The 15,904-nt window shown below is 39.1% G+C and overlaps 1 protein-coding gene across 3 annotated transcripts in view; it reads left to right on the top strand.

Annotated features, from left to right (window-relative positions):
- Window positions 1–402: 402 nt before the first annotated feature.
- Window positions 403–15,904, top strand: part of LOC125891392 (oxysterol-binding protein-related protein 2-like) — a 36,083-nt gene continuing 20,581 nt past the window's right edge. The window contains exon 1 of one of the 3 annotated variants that reach the window (XM_049580656.1): window positions 403–527. The gene's annotated coding sequence lies outside the window, so the exon portion shown is untranslated. Of the gene's footprint in view, window positions 528–618; window positions 741–8,478; window positions 8,621–15,904 lie in introns of those variants that run through there. The other 2 variants (XM_049580657.1, XM_049580655.1) reach the window with 2 other exon arrangements.

Here is a 15,904-nt window from a genome sequence, read left to right on the forward strand (position 1 = left end):
AATGTGTGATTTATCATATTATGGCTCGGATTTCAAATATCCATAACATAACATAACATAAAGGAGAAAAACAAAACATGATATATATATATATATATATATATACAAAAAAAAAAAAATATATATATATATATATATATATATATATATATATATATATATATGTAAAGTTGTATAAATAAACTCAATATAAAACAATAAAACAATATAGTGAAATTTGCCGTATTATTGCTCGGATTTCAAATATCCATAACACGATAAAAAACAAGTAAACAAAACATAATAAATAAATAAATAAATAAATAAATAAATAAATATTGGCTAGCATTCTTTTCTACCGGTGATTCAACATTATTGGACAACCGTTCCGTGCCTTACATCTGATTGGCTGCGGACCATGTCTGTCACTCATCTAACCACGCCCCCACCGCCAGCGACTTCCGCTTCTGTGTCAGTCCAAGGCAGTACACTAAATTCCTGCTCTCAACTCTGGACTTGTCAAAACATATTCTGCACACACCGCCGAGGTAAGACGAGGGACACTTTACTGCTCTGTCTATGGTCTGCTGTTGTATTTTCATGGCCACAAAATTAGCTTTGCGGTTTGTCTGCAAGGATGGAGGCTAACTATGCTAGTTAGCCACCTTTTTTTATTAGCCCGCCCGCTAACGTTACTGCTAGCTGTCAAAAAGCTCCCTGATGTCCGGTCAGAGTTGGAGCTGCCAGCTTGGTGTGTATAGGTAAGAACAAGCAGTGTCCCATATGCTTAATTTAGTTGTTTTGTACTTATTTATAAACGTTGGCTGAGGTTAAATAAGCGTTGATTTGTCAGGCTAGATGAATAGCTACACTGTGCTAATGTTAGCAAGTAAACAGTCCACGGTAGCGTTGCAATTGGGATGGCTTCTCCTCATATCAGTACTTCTGTTGCGAGTTTGACGTTGTTATGTGGAATGAAGATGTCATTAACAACACACAGCTTGCCAGTTGACTGAAATATGTATTGTAACTGCCGTTAGCCACCGGGCTCCTTTTCTTTAATCATTAGCAAGCAGTCACGACTAAGTTCTCTGGTATGATAGTAGTGCGAGTGTCAGTTGAAATCTGCCCAAGGTGAAATGTGAGGGAGACAGAGCTTAAAAAAGCAAATGATATGCAGGTCAAGAGAAGAGTAGCCCTCTGTGTAAAACCTGTCAGATTCTATTGTGTAAGAAATGTCTGTAAAGGGTCACCAGCAGCACTTATCTCAGACAAGGCGTAGGTTTAAGTCGTCTCCTATCGCGTTTAACTGCCTCAGCTAACAGTGGGAATGTCCCCCTGCCTGTTTGGCTTCCCACTGCCCCCATCAGCATCTAGATCCAACTCACAGGAGAGACTAAACAACGCCTTGTCTTTAAATGCTGGTGCACTGTAGGTCATTGACACCGAGGTTTGCACTGACACACCAGGCTGTTTATCTCTTCCCCCTGGTAGACATATTCCTCAGCGGCAGAGATTGTATTGCTGCATCAACTGGCTTGTGATGGTGATGATACCGGGGAAAAGTGCTTACACTGAGACTGAGTGTGTGTTCAGGTACATACTGTACCAATATCTTGTGGTTTGGTATATTGAAAATATTTTGACTACACCACTTGGGAACCTTGCCTTACAATAACAGACAAAAATACAGACGCATTTTTGGTACTGGCTGGCATAAGGAACTGATACAGAGGTATCAAGACACCTCATCCTGTTAACATTAACAGGACACTGATTATTTATCTTGTGTAGATAAATCACTAACAATAGTTGCCAGACTGATAATACTTGAACGCTTATATTAAGCACCGCACTTGACTAAAGTTGAACAGTAATATTTTTCTTCACATTTATAAATTAAAACACAGTTCAGTTGCACCAAGACAAAATATTATATAATAGATTTAAAAAGTTTTTCCTGTCCTAGAGAAATGACTCTTAGGGCCTAACTTATTTTTAGTTCTACTTTGAAATTAGAGCTGACCAATATATCAATATTATATCAATATCGTTATATGACACTGGGTATTGACTTAGATTCTGGATATCATAACATAGTTTTGTCTTTTCCTGGTTTTAGAGGCTGCAATACAGAAGAGTGATGTCATTTTCTGAACTTACCAGACTGTTCTAGCTGTTCTACTATTTGCCTTTACCCAATTAGTCATTAAATGCACATTATTAATGATTATCTGTCAAAAATCTCATTGTGTAAATATATTCTGAAAACACCAGTAATCAACCCTACAATATCTTTGCATTATTGATATCGAGGTATTTGGTTGGCCATATTGCACAGCTCTATTTAAAATTACCTTTATTGCTACATTACACAGGACACCAGGCCATTCTCTGTGGAATTACTGCTGTTGTTATTTTGTTATGCGTCTTCCTCCCAAAGGTGCCTTAATTACCTCCTTAGTTAGTTGCTATGGCAATGGTCTCCATTTGAAAGGGGAGCATCAAATCATACCAACGGACTACCTTCCACCCTGCAGAACAGCAGAGTGAGGCAGGATGAATGAGAGAGTACTGTATGGTAATTCAGTGGTCGGCTAGTTAAGTGTTAATGCTGTGAACACCTTAAGAGATGTTTCAGTTATGCAATATGTATTTTTGAGTTCTGTGGTTGAATTTAAGGGAACAGGAAAGAGATTTTGCAAGGCATGTCCTAAAGGCCAGGTTTCAACACAGCTGGGAGAAATATTGCATGGCAGGACCAACACACTCACAAGCAAGTGTAACACCAGTAGAAACTTGAAATACTTGGGCACCCAAGTTGTAGTTTCTGGAATTGAAATGCATCTTGTGGTCTTTCTGAAAAGAATTAGATGTTAGAATTTCTGATTAATGTGTTACCTACTACCTGTTAAATCACATTTCTAATATAAAAAGCATGAACAATGGGACTTAATCACAACAGGCTTCATTTTGTTTTTATGCATAGGCTGTGTCTGTAGTGTGTTGCCACCTGGGGATAAGGCAAAGTTTGAGCTAACGCTAGTCCAGGCAACCATCCAGGCAACAGAGAAACAATACTGTATGTATAATTTATGATAGAGCGGGGTAGCGAGTAGCCAATCAGGAGCCTGTCTGATACACAGCCATTGTATTGTTTTACTGTGCTTTGTTTGGCTCACGGTCATAGGGAGTGCATGCTGGTCAGTGGGGACAAAGTGTGAGAAGAAACCTGCTACAGATACACCATTTATCAGCATTCTGTCATTACTGGTTCATTATTGGTGATATAAAGCAATATGTAGATATTAATGTTATTAATACTGACAATATTGACAGATATTTAACTTTTGATTGTTATTTGTCCCTGCATGTCAGGGCAATGAGGGAACCATGTAAAAGCTGCAAGAAGTGTGATAGGGCAGCTTGGTTTGCTTTTTGCTTCCACCTTTCCTGTTTTTGTTTACTGATAGTGAAGACAACATCAACAAACCCTTCTCAGTTAGGAAGCTGAAGAAGGGCTCAGTTAGTGCTCTCCTTTTCGATAACACACAACAAAGTATTTAGTGATCTAGCTAAGTTGCACTGCTGAACGAATGTAAACACAGTTAGTCCTTGTAATACCCCATTAACTAAACATGTGCGTCGTCCAGATAGTGTGAAACTTATTCATTCAGAGCTCCTAAAGCAATCAACAGGTTAAAGCTAAAAATAAATTCTAAATACAACCCTACACAGTAATCGTCTTAGGTGGGACCACCTGAACACCTCAACAAAAATCCAGCTGAACCAGCCACACACCAGCACAGTCATTCTATGTGCAGTCAGTTAGGAGTGTCATTTGCTTTAAAGGGTGGACGCTTGAAAGATGTTTCGAGGCAATTTGCTGAGCAGGCTTTCTGTCTATACACCTGTGTGATGTGAACGTAAGACTCATCCTAGCAGGTTTTACTTCCTTGCAGGTATTGCTGGAACGTGCTGACTCACACTACACTGAATACTGGTTTATCTGTGTGTGTGTGTGTGTGTGTGTGTGTGTGTGTGTGTGTGTGAGAGAGAGAGAGAGAGAGAGAGAGAGAGAGAGAGAGAGAGAGACTGTGTGCTCAGCATCCTGCTCTGAATGAGACAGTGTTTTGTCCCCTGAGGGTTTACACTGAGTTCTAGTACACGTTGAACGATTTAGGATTGTCCTCTGCACAGAGAGTAAGACAAATTCCCAAGTAAAACAAAAGTAATTGGAGATATCCATGGTAAAAACACTTCTACTAGTCTAGGACTAGCTTTAGTCTTTGCTTGAACAAACCAGGCTTTGAGCTGCTGTTTTCAGTTTTGGATGACAGACATGACTCACATACAAACCTTCAAAATCTTGTTTTTAGGTGATCACTTTGAAAGCTATTTTCGTATCATTTTAGTGCCATTAGGTTGACTCATGCAGCTGTGTTTGTGTGGTTGTGTGGGCATCCTGGCTAATATTTCTTCACCAGTGCAAATATATTAGAAAGGTTTTGTCTGGTTTCAGGGCACAGTAGCTCAATTCCTTGAAGTGTTACATTTGATATCCTTGTATTTCTGACTTTGAAATTGTCCTCAGTGTGATAGCAGTCTAAATGGCTGGACTGTTAATGTCATGTGTGTGGGTGGGACAGTGTTTATCCCTTTGTGATTTACTTTCTGAGCTGATGTCCCCATTGATGGCCAAATGACTGATGCAATCTAAATATTGCACCAATCTCTCTCACACTGTCTTTGGTGGACATTTATTAAGTGATAGTGAAAATGTTTTTGTTATCTTTCTTTGTTCCCTCCCAGTTTATTCTTTTGTCTCTTTGCATATTGTTTTGCTATAGTGGGGAGAGAAACAACAGAAACAATGGGGTGAAAAGATAGGATAGGAAGAGACGAGATCAGATTTTTTCTACAATTAACTAATTAACATTTGGCACATTTTCAGCCTCTGTTAAGTTCAGTTGCAGCCAGTACTTGCTTCTGCTCTCATAAGTTTTGCAGTTTCCTTATACTTTCTCATTTATCATGTTTTCAGCTGCACCACTGTGTGCTTTAAGCTGATTAAGTAAAGTATATTGCTGCTGTACCTCTGAGTTTTATTTCCATTCTGCTGAGCAGTCATTAATGTAGCCAGCAGTGCAAGTCCACCCTCTGCAGACCAGGATAAATGTTGTTGACGTTAGCACTCACAAATCGCTCCAGTCAGTGGATACACTCCGACAAAGTTAGTCTTGTGATTGAGGTTGAGTAAAATGATTTCATACTCGCGGTCATACTCTAATAAAAAGTAGTTTGTGGGCTATTGACTCTGCCTTGGTAATGATCTTGTGATGTGTTCTTCCATTTTACTTCCCACAGACAGCACTGACACATCCTACAGATGATATACAGTAGTAGACAATAGGTGGGTTTTCATCCACCTATTTTTATTCGCATTTTCAACAATTGCGAAAAGAAACTTGAATGGAAACGCCAGAAATTCAAAAAAGGGCCGAAATATTGCAAATTTTTTTACGCTCAGAGGGGGTGGAAAAGTCAGCGTATCGATATTAGGAAAATGCGACTTTTGGCAATGGAAACAGATTTAGCGAATAAACAATGACGTAAGCTACTGAATCCTACTTCTACTTCACACACACACACCTGTGTGAACTTAGAGAGAGGTAATTACTCCAGTGTCAGGTGAATGTAGGCTATTTCACAGCTTACCTGAATAGACTGGATGTGTTGAATACCGCTGCATCATGTGCACTGCCTGGTGTACCAACACAGACATCACAGCGTTATGTAGGCTACGCTGACAACGCTGATATGAGTGTGATGAGAGCTCTCGCAATAGCCAAGAAGTTCCCAGGGAATCTCTCCATCTCGCCGTAGTCATGGATGTGCCGGTAATTGTTTACATCAGTTGTGGATATGAGACGCTCTCAATGACGTCATCTCACGGCGCCCTCTTCTTCTACGGGTGTTCTTTTGCATTTTATTTTTCATGAGAAGCGCCACCTACTGCTCGACCTGTTGACTCCCAATACTCGCAAAACAATAATGAATGGAAACGTGCATGAATTCGCATTTTCTTTTGCGCATTTTCACAAAATTCGCTTAAAATTTGTGATACATTTGGATGGAAACCCAGCTACTGTTTTAAGGAGCAGCTCATGAAAAATAAGGAGCATTGTAGGGCTGTACCCAAATATTCGGATATTCGAATATATTCGTTTCTATGGGTAGGTATTTGTTATGAAAATTTGGTATTCGATATTCGTTTTTTTTATTTACCTTTTTTTTTTTTTTTAAACTAATTTTTTTTAAACATTTTTTTGGTGCTAAATGTAGTCTTTTTGTTGTTGGTAAATGTAGGTTATCAATAAAAATCAAAACTTTTAAATTGCATTGTTAAAAATGTGAAAATATAGTATAGCCTACCAACTGAGATTGTGTGCACGACACTTGAGCGCATCCATCTGAGGCTGTGGATCAATGCCAAGTTTTACCACTTTATCACTATTCCCTCTAACTTGTAGTTGTTTTTTGTTGTCTTTTGAATTTAATGTGATTTGTGGAACCGTTTTTGTCAACTTTTGTTTCCCCCATTTTGTACAATAAATTATTGTTTAAAGTTTCAACAAGTTTCTTTTGGAGTGCGTGACACAAGTGTGTTTTGTAAACGGCCGCGGACTGTCACCTGCTCAACGCATCAGTACCTTCGGATGCCATGACAGTAATAGCCAATAATGTCAAAATATCATTTACAGACCGATTTAACAGACGATCACTGCTGCCCGACCCGCAGGTGCATTGGCGGGTCCGGTGGGTTACGGGTCGACCCGCGCATCACTACTCAGCGCAGTCTATAAGGCTGTACACACAACAGTAAGGCTATAGACATTATATTCTATTCAGGCCGGCAGAACCAGCAGCGCATCGGCTCTACAGTGCACGGCACTGCTGATTAACCATTTTATTGCAGCACGCAGTGTCTGCCAGCAACCAATTACTTGCAGAGGCTTCCTACAAATTGTTTCAACGGTTCCGGTTTAATTAGAAGACAAATTAAACAGGATGACTAGCCAATGTTAAAATCAAAAGAAAGCATAGAATACTGTACTGAAGGAGACTGTTGTGCCATCACATTTTTTTGTGGTTTGAGAGCAAAGATCCAGTCGCCGCTGTGCAAAACTCGGCAATACAATTAGGTCCGAAAAACCCCCTGGAGCCAGGGTCTGGCTGGTTTGTGAGATTGAAGAAAGTTCTCAGATTTAGCACCTATGACCGTCATTTTGTACTATGAGCTGGCTCCTTTATGTGACCTGTAAGATATAAATACAGGTTGATGATGATCAGTGGGAGCCTGCTCTTGTATGAGAGGTGATTTCTTTCTTTCTTTTGTAAATGAATACAAGACAGAATAATAGGATGGTCCTATGTATTTGTTAAATACAACACAGAAACGTCTCAGCTTGGTAATAGCGTTAAAAACTACCACAGTGAGACTTCTGTTAGGTTGTTTAGTTTGTGAACTAAAATGTTGGTGAGACAAGAAACTAAGAGCAAAGTACGTTATGGATAAAATTCCATAATTTGCATTGCAGTGTTTGTGTGTGCCTGTGTGCGATGTTTGTCATTTGGCCCCTTTGACCAAAAACTCCAGGAACTAAGAATCTCAACTCAATAGTCACAATTAAACCTTCAGCAGCTTGCTTGTTATTTCTCTTTTTGCTATTTTTCTAGCTGATCAAGAGGTCCAACAAACATCAATAGCATCGCCAGAAATCCATGTCCCAATACTGATGCTAGTCAGTGACAACCTGTGCTTGTTGCAATCTTAGTGAACATTGTACACTAGTTTTTGTAGGCTTGCGTTTGAGCAGACATTTTAACATGACAGACCCCTTCATAATGGCTCCCAGGCCACCAGAAAGACCCTCTCTAAAGGGGCAGAAACTACAGCTGAAATGGAGGAAAAAAATCAGTTAGTAAAAAAGTTTAGGGGCTTCTGACAAAAATGTTTGTATTGGAGAGGGATCAGTTGTCTGTTCTGAGAAGCTACTGGTCTGGACAGACAGGATTCTGTTCAGATGAGACACCAGCTAGTTATTTAACTCCACCAATCCTACATTTGTTTCAGACAACTTCATTAAATTGTTTCTCTTTCTGCATATTTTATGTCCCCAGTTCACCCAAACATTGTTCTTTTTGTTGTTGGTTACATTAAAGCTTGATGTGGTCTAGTTTCCTCTTTCAGGGTTTCTTACTGTGCGCTTCAGAGTGTGAGTGTGAAATTGACTTGTGGTATGTGTTTCATGGACAGCAGAGGTGTGTCACCTATTGAGGTAGGTATGTGTAAAGAGAAAGAAAGAGGTGTGTGTATGTGTGTGCTGTATCATTGCTCAGCACTGGGTTTCGTCTCGCATGGCAACAGCTCTAGTCTCTTAATTTCTTTTTCCTCGTCTCTCTCACACTCCGTCTCTCTGGTCGTCTATCCTCTCTCTCTCTCTCTCTCTCTCTCTCTCTCTCTTTCTCTTTGTCCCTGCGGCTTTGGATGTTTTTGTCGGCCTTCGGAGGACAGCAGACACAGACGTTGCTAGGCTAGTATCTGTACACTGGACTTATGAATGGAACAGTCACATCGGTAGGTTTGTCTTCAAGGTTTCGATTGGCAGTGAGGTTATTTGCCTTTGGAAAGTTTGACGGTGGGGTTGCTAACAAGTTTAGATATTACCTGTTTGTTTTAAGAGGGCAAAATGAAGAGGTGAGGCCTGTGGCGTCTGTAGAATTTGGTAGATGGGAGGTTTTAATAATAATATTGAATGCTGACATGCTTATACAGTTGTCTGATTATCTGGACCGATGTTACTACATTACCCTAAATTAAGTTACATTCTTTGACAGATGGTTAGGGGTGGGCGATATGGCTAAAATCTTCTATCACGGTATATGTAATTTTACATCATGATGATGCAGTAACTGTTCTGTAAATTTGATTAAAAATAGTTTAAAATAACCATTCTGTATTTCATCACATTTGATTGTTTTGTTTCTCTTATTTGGAATTTCCATACAAAAAACAAAATACAACTGCCTCACACAAGACAACACTGGAGTTAAAACGAAAGACTCAAAACCATTAAACTATTATTTCAAAATGGAAGCTTTTAAGGTTCCTTACAACGATCATTTTAAGTGTATTTACAACTTCGCTGTTTTCCTCCATTTCTGCTTAAATCATTTTGCCTTGCGACGCAGCTGGATTCATGAAAGCATGCGAGAATCACGAGATCACGCAAAAATCCAGCCCTTATTGGCTACATTGCCTGCCCTAAATAGCTCCTGTGGTAGCAACCGTATTGTTAACTCTTAATCTGTTGGCACATTTCTACTGTTGCATGGCATATACATGGCAATACTAGTTATTGGTTACGAATATTGTTAATTTTGTCTCTGTAAATGAATGGTTCTGTGCCAGTAAAATCCGGTAAATATGATGTGATACTTTTCTCATCTCCTATTTATATGGAAGTCAAACTCTGAAATTGAGGGTCTTCCCCTGTTTCTTTAATGTAATGTAGTGATGTCTGGTTTTTTTTTTCTATAATTGTAGTAGGCTTATCCCTAGAATAGGGATATGTAATAATTTCAAGGCCCAGTGGGGTTTAAAGTCTGATGTAAATAATTGACAGTGAACATCATTTCACGTTTTTCTTTCTTTTTTTTTTTCCCCAAAAGATGAGCTCTGTTAACATTGTCAAGTTGTAGTCAGCAGTTTTGTGTTAAATGAGTCACATGCAAGAAACCCTAAGATCAAGGAACAGTCAACATCAACATGATGAGGCCGCCTTCACCTTCTGTGTTCAAACATTTATCTCTACGGCCATCATGTCAGACATGTTTTTCTGTATTTGTGTGTATCTTATGAAATCAGAGAGCCTTAGATTGAGGTTACTTGTGATAAGCTATTGTCCAAATATGGGGGAGTGAGTTTGTGGTGTGTGTATGGTGCCATGTCTGTCATTGTTATGTAACAGCTCACGGGAGTCTGAAACAGATCGAGCGACATGATCTAAGAGCCTATTGCAACCAATCAGAGAGCTCTCTTTCTCTCTCTCTCTTTCTCTCTCTGTCTGTGAGTGTGTGTGTGAATTTACTTATTTTATCTGCACAGCTGTGGAACAGAAAAGTGAGTTGAGGTTTAAGTGAGTACAAATGAAAATAGTATAACATTGGCTTCTCAGGTAAACTGAAGAAGTTAATTTCACTTTCATGTAGAGTTGTTGAAGCTGCTATGAGACTCAAAGAAACAAATGTTCTCTAAAAATGAAAGCAGTTGAGATTAAGATCTTAGCCAAGATCTATTCCCAGATATTGCACTAATTCTCAGTTCCTGTTTCTTTTCAAACATGCAGACCTAATTATTGAGGTCTCTATGTCAAGTGTGCCTCCTCAGCCATGCTTCAGAAACACTTAAAGGAGCAGAGTCTGTTTAACATCTTAGAAAGGCCAAGCACAGCCTGGGGGTTGTAGTTCAACCAGTCGTCGTCATACTTTTTCTTAAGTGTTGCCACATAATCAGAAGGAATGTTCTTCTGATCTGGACAGCTTCTGTGCGCTCATTTGCACACCAACTCTGAAAATTGTGTCTGCTTATAAAGGGTTGTACAGTAGGAGCAATTTGTACAAGTCTGGAGTTTGAGTCAGTGTTGCGTTTACTGCAACGACTTAGGACACTGTGTGCAACCTGATGCTTCTTGTTGCTTAATACACAGTAAAAAAAATGTGTGGTGACTCCCAGGTGTGGTTTTGGCTCATAGCTGGTTGTTATGTCATGAGATTACGTTTAAGATACCCTGAGGGATCCCTACTTGTCGAATTGGAAAATGCATTTACAATCAAGGCAGGCTGCCCTATCAGGAGATAGGAAGTCCAGCATTTTAGGCAGGAGCCATTTCCAATAATGGTATCAGTGTCAGAACAACTCTAGTCAGAACTAGGTAGTTTACTGCATCAAACCAATAATGCAATAATACTACTGATTACAGCCTCAGTCACCAAATAGCCCTTGCTCACCGTGCTGTTATGCCAGTCCCATCTGCCTATTTCTGACAAGAAGGGTTCAGTAAAGCATCATTATTCTTGGTATGAATAGATCCTACAGATCACCAGCCATAGGGTTGTAAAATGATGAGCCTGTTATAACTCATGCAAATTACATTTTTATCTATGTTTGCTTTATTCACAGACATCCACATAGGTATAACTTGCTTTTTGGCACACAGTGCCAGATGCCACGTTGTGAAATATTTTTTCTTAAGTTTAGTGAACAGGGGTTGGCACACCAGCGCCTGCCATGTTTCTTCTGAAGATGTAGTGTAGGCAAATGGAGTCATCCATCATTTTAAGTGAGCTGCTGCAGAAAGACCTAAAGAGGATTTTCAAGATTTTCATTATTGACTTGGCACAAATAAAATTGCTCTGTTTTGGCCTACCAAATGTTTTACCTTACCATCATATGATACAACAATTTGAACGTTAAACTCTGCAGAATAGTAAAATACTTTGTCACCACTAGAAAGAAGAAATGGAGCACTTGTTTTACTGTTAATTTATAATGGGTGTAAGTGAATACTTGTTGGATTGGAGCTGGGTTTTATGTAGATTCTTTCTTGTTTGCCGAACATGGGTAGAACATTGAGTACTGATGAAGTATGTGTGATAAGGGTTATCACAGTTGTGGGCTTGGTCATGTTTTGGTACACAAGCTGGCGACTTCAGAAGCGAACAATAGCTTTCCTTGTAACCTCAGACTAAGGATACATGTTTAACACTTGAAAAGTTAAATTTTCATATTTTTTTGCAGAGAATGGCTTTGACTTTGGGATTATGAGGCCACGTGAAATATCAGATTTTGTTGTGTAGGTCTCTTGGCTGATATCATTTGCTGATGAGCAGTCAACTCCTATTTTAGATTTCTTTATTTTGTTTTTAATTGAGTTAGTATAAGTGCATGTGACATACTAAGAACCTCAAAATTGGACTTTATTTTAGCTGTTAAAACAATTGAATACCAGCGTATCCATATCATCCATTCTGTCCACCTCATCGATCGTGGACACTGAGGCCCAGGTTCATTTGTGTGCTGAAGGCGTTACCTGTAACCAGCAAAGGTAAAACCCTTCCACTGTGTAGAGAAAGGCAGAGTGAGAGGAAGGGAAAGAGAGCGCCTTTTCTCCACACATCCAGCCTTTCACCTTCAGGAATGAATACCTGTATGAAAGGATTTGTCTCTTTCTGGATTTAATTTTAACCGCTGAAATATATTGGAATGCTGACCAACTTAGAAATAGTACATGAGCAGCTGTTCCATGACTAGTTTTCCCATGACAACATGACTGTGTATAATGTCCAAGACTACATTCAGAAACAGTGAAAAGCCTGAGCTACTAATTAATCATATCCTACAATGCAGGGGTCACTGTAAACGCACAGGGCAACATTTAATGATTTGTTTTTTGAAACAGTGAAGGAGCCTAAAAACACTGTAGATAAAGATAGGAACATGGACTTAACAATGGTCCGTAACATTTCCTTTCACACTTCAAACATTTACTTTGTTTCAACCTCCAGCTCCCTTTTGACATCTGTCACTATGTTACTAGGGCTTCAAAAATGTGCATGCAAAGTATGTTTGGCATGTTACTACTTAAAATGTACACATGGAGGCTCCTCAGAAGCTGTGATGAGAGTAGATTTGCAATGGTGTGAGATTTTCACAGTACGATAACGGTCTCAGAAACTATTGCAGTTTCACTGTGTCACGGTATCACAGAATTATTACCGTTATTAGTCAGAATGACGACTAAAGGAGAAAAAAAAAAGTCTCCCTTTTGAAAATAACTAAAATAATATTGTAGATAAGCAAATGTACACGGTACGATAACCATCAATTCTCATACAACAGTATACCTTGAAACCTAATTTGGCAGGGAAAAATGTATGCAGTTTTCATTGGCCACTGTTTGAAAATAAATAAATGTAAGTAGGTATAAATAAATACACTTAAGTTATGTCATGATACGGGCTGGGTATTGTTTTTTTTTTTTTTTTGCTATTGGTACCGAAACATAGGTATTGTATTGGCACCAACACAGAAAATGGTCATTTTGTTCATTTAGTTAGGAGAATACGAACATATTTTTTTTAACTTAAGAAATTTGTATCCGGAAATGTTTGCACAAATTAGTACAAACCAACCATTCAGTGCTAATTTTTAATGCTTAACATGTTCAGTACTCAAGGTTACAGACCCACTTTTGTCCCAGAAAGTATTCAATATCCAGCTCCAGTGCTGATGCTCAGAGAAATATATAACTTCAGATGAAATACATGAAGAACTGGATTTAGCTTTACTGTGTGTTACAAAGGAGACATCTGCTGTGTGATTGTGTCTAGCTTAATACTGAGCTTCTTCTGCTAATGATGAGTCGAAGAAGTCAACATTTGTCGTATTTGTCATGTGGGCTGTGTCATTGTAAGGGAAATATTTCATGCCAATTAGGTTTCCTTGTGCTGTTACTAATGTGGGGGTTATAGTGGCATGTAAACAAAGGGATAAATGATGTGTCATTGTGTATTCTGTGTCACTGTGGAGAATATGGTGAAGTGGGCAGTGACACCAAACAATGAGTAAGTGATATTACCTTTCTGTTCAGCGGAACAATGTGGTCCTCTGCCAGCACAGTGAAGCATTTGCATTTCTGTTAGTCACCTTCAAAAACTCTTTGAGCTTTAAATGATGACTAACTGACTGTGTAATACTCATTAACCTGCTGGCGTCACTTCACGCTGTATGAGTTGAGGGATTAAACTCACAGATTATGGGCAGGTGCAATGGCGACATGTATTAGCTTTGCTATGATTTTATACCACAGGCACTGTGATGTCCAAAATGTCCCACCAAGACCATAACGTCTATCTTATCCTGTTATCATCCTATCACCTTTACAAGGGTTGGAAATTAACTTTATTGTCCAAATCTAGCTGCCATGTGCATATTTTACCAGTATTTGGCTGATGGCTGTTGCTAATTTCCAACCCTCACTGACATTCGCTAAAGCTAAACTAGCCAAATGCAAAGGGGATAAATGTACATTATTTTCTTGGCTACCAATTTCTGGTCAGCTACACATAAGAGCCTATTATTTTTAGCAACTAACAAAATGAGACAAAAGCTGTGAACCAGATTTATTTTTGTGACTTGGAGCAAACACAACTAGCAGCCAAGCAGAAACCTGTTTAATACATGGTCATTGTCCTGCTTTGAAGTGATTTGCTCACATGTAGAGAAAGAGTACGGTTTCTGAAAGCAAACTTCGAAGGTCAACAGTGAAGACTAAAAAAACTAAGCCATACAAGTGCCACAGCTGTCATCAAATTGTCTTCCAAATTGTTCTGGCATTTGTTGCTCAATGGCAATTTTGAACCTGCTGTTACTGCTCTGATTTTCATATAAAGTGGGTTTAAGATTATGCTGTTTGGTCTTGTCAAGAACAGTTTGTAATAATATTAAATTTTTACTTGAGAATTTAAAAATTGAGGGCCATTTGGGGTCTTGAGTTTAAAATGATTAAGAGCCAGTGTACCAAGCAGAAGGTAACAAAGACCCAGAATGCCTGGTGTCCTGATTATGTAACTACTGGACTAGAAAACTCTCTGTTTGCACTCAGTGGGCCATGATAGAAACGACTGTCACTCAGCCAGGCCGACCAGATTTTCAGCTGGTAACCCAGATAGCTGGGAATGACCCTTTTGTATCCTCTGAAAACTTACAATAAAGTAACACTCAACCCTTTTGTGACTAGCTGTTGTAGCTTGTGAGTTGAGGTCGTCTTGGGTCTACTTGGACTAAAGACACAACCTGGCAGGTGTATGAGTTTAGGCCATGTTTAACTGTGATCTTTGGGGTCCAGGTCGTGTTTCATTCTGTTCTATTCTGGGACTGTTTATCATTATGTGTAATATTGGAGTTGATCTAAGACCTGTGATCAGCGCAGGTCATGAGAGAAACACATAACAAATATTACACTGACTTTGGATGAGATTACAAGAGCGAAAGTAAGGTGAATAAAGACTCATGTATACGTGCAAAAATAGATACGCCCGTTTAAAATGTTATAAATGTCACTACCCTCATACTCTCATGCATCCTTAATGATAGCATAGATATAGCCAACAGATGGAAATAGAGGCCAGAGTCAAAAGTTTCAAACAATAACAAACATGGCGACAGTAGAGGATGTCGTAATATTGTACCTTTACACGGAGGCAGCGTTGTAGTCAGGCAGCAGTGGTCTATGACGCCATAACATCCGGACATGGTGGATGGAAGTATTTTCACTAAATGACCGATTTGTTCTGTTCTGCCATTATTTAAATTTCTTCATGGTGTCCTAGGGTCGTATCTTGCTTTAACTATGCTACACTGCCTCCACGATCTGTGGTGGTACTGCTCCATTTTGCCCATATCCATGAGAAAATCTCCATCTCCTGTCCGTCTCCATCTCTGTCTCTAATGTTGAGCATAATGGAGGCGGGGTGGAGGAAAGCTGAAGGCTATAGGCCTATTTTTTTTTTATTATTATTGCAAGGATTTAGGCTATTTGTTCGTTTTATTCATTTGTTTTATTGTTATATTGTCAAAGGGTTCCTGTTCCGGATATTGTGTAGCTAATACAAGTTTCTTTGTTGACATGAGTTGCATGGTTTTGTGTGTAGCAGACAGTCAAAGGTACTTTATTGATCCCTGCACCGGGGAAATGTGTGTGTTACAGCAGCTCACATCACAACAAACAACAACAAAAAAGTGACAGTAGAATCAAATAAAATAGAAATGGACATCTCAAACATTATCAAACATTATATA

This window comes from Epinephelus fuscoguttatus, linkage group LG7 (assembly GCF_011397635.1).
Source record: "Epinephelus fuscoguttatus linkage group LG7, E.fuscoguttatus.final_Chr_v1".
Classification (NCBI taxonomy): domain Eukaryota; kingdom Metazoa; phylum Chordata; class Actinopteri; order Perciformes; family Serranidae; genus Epinephelus; species Epinephelus fuscoguttatus.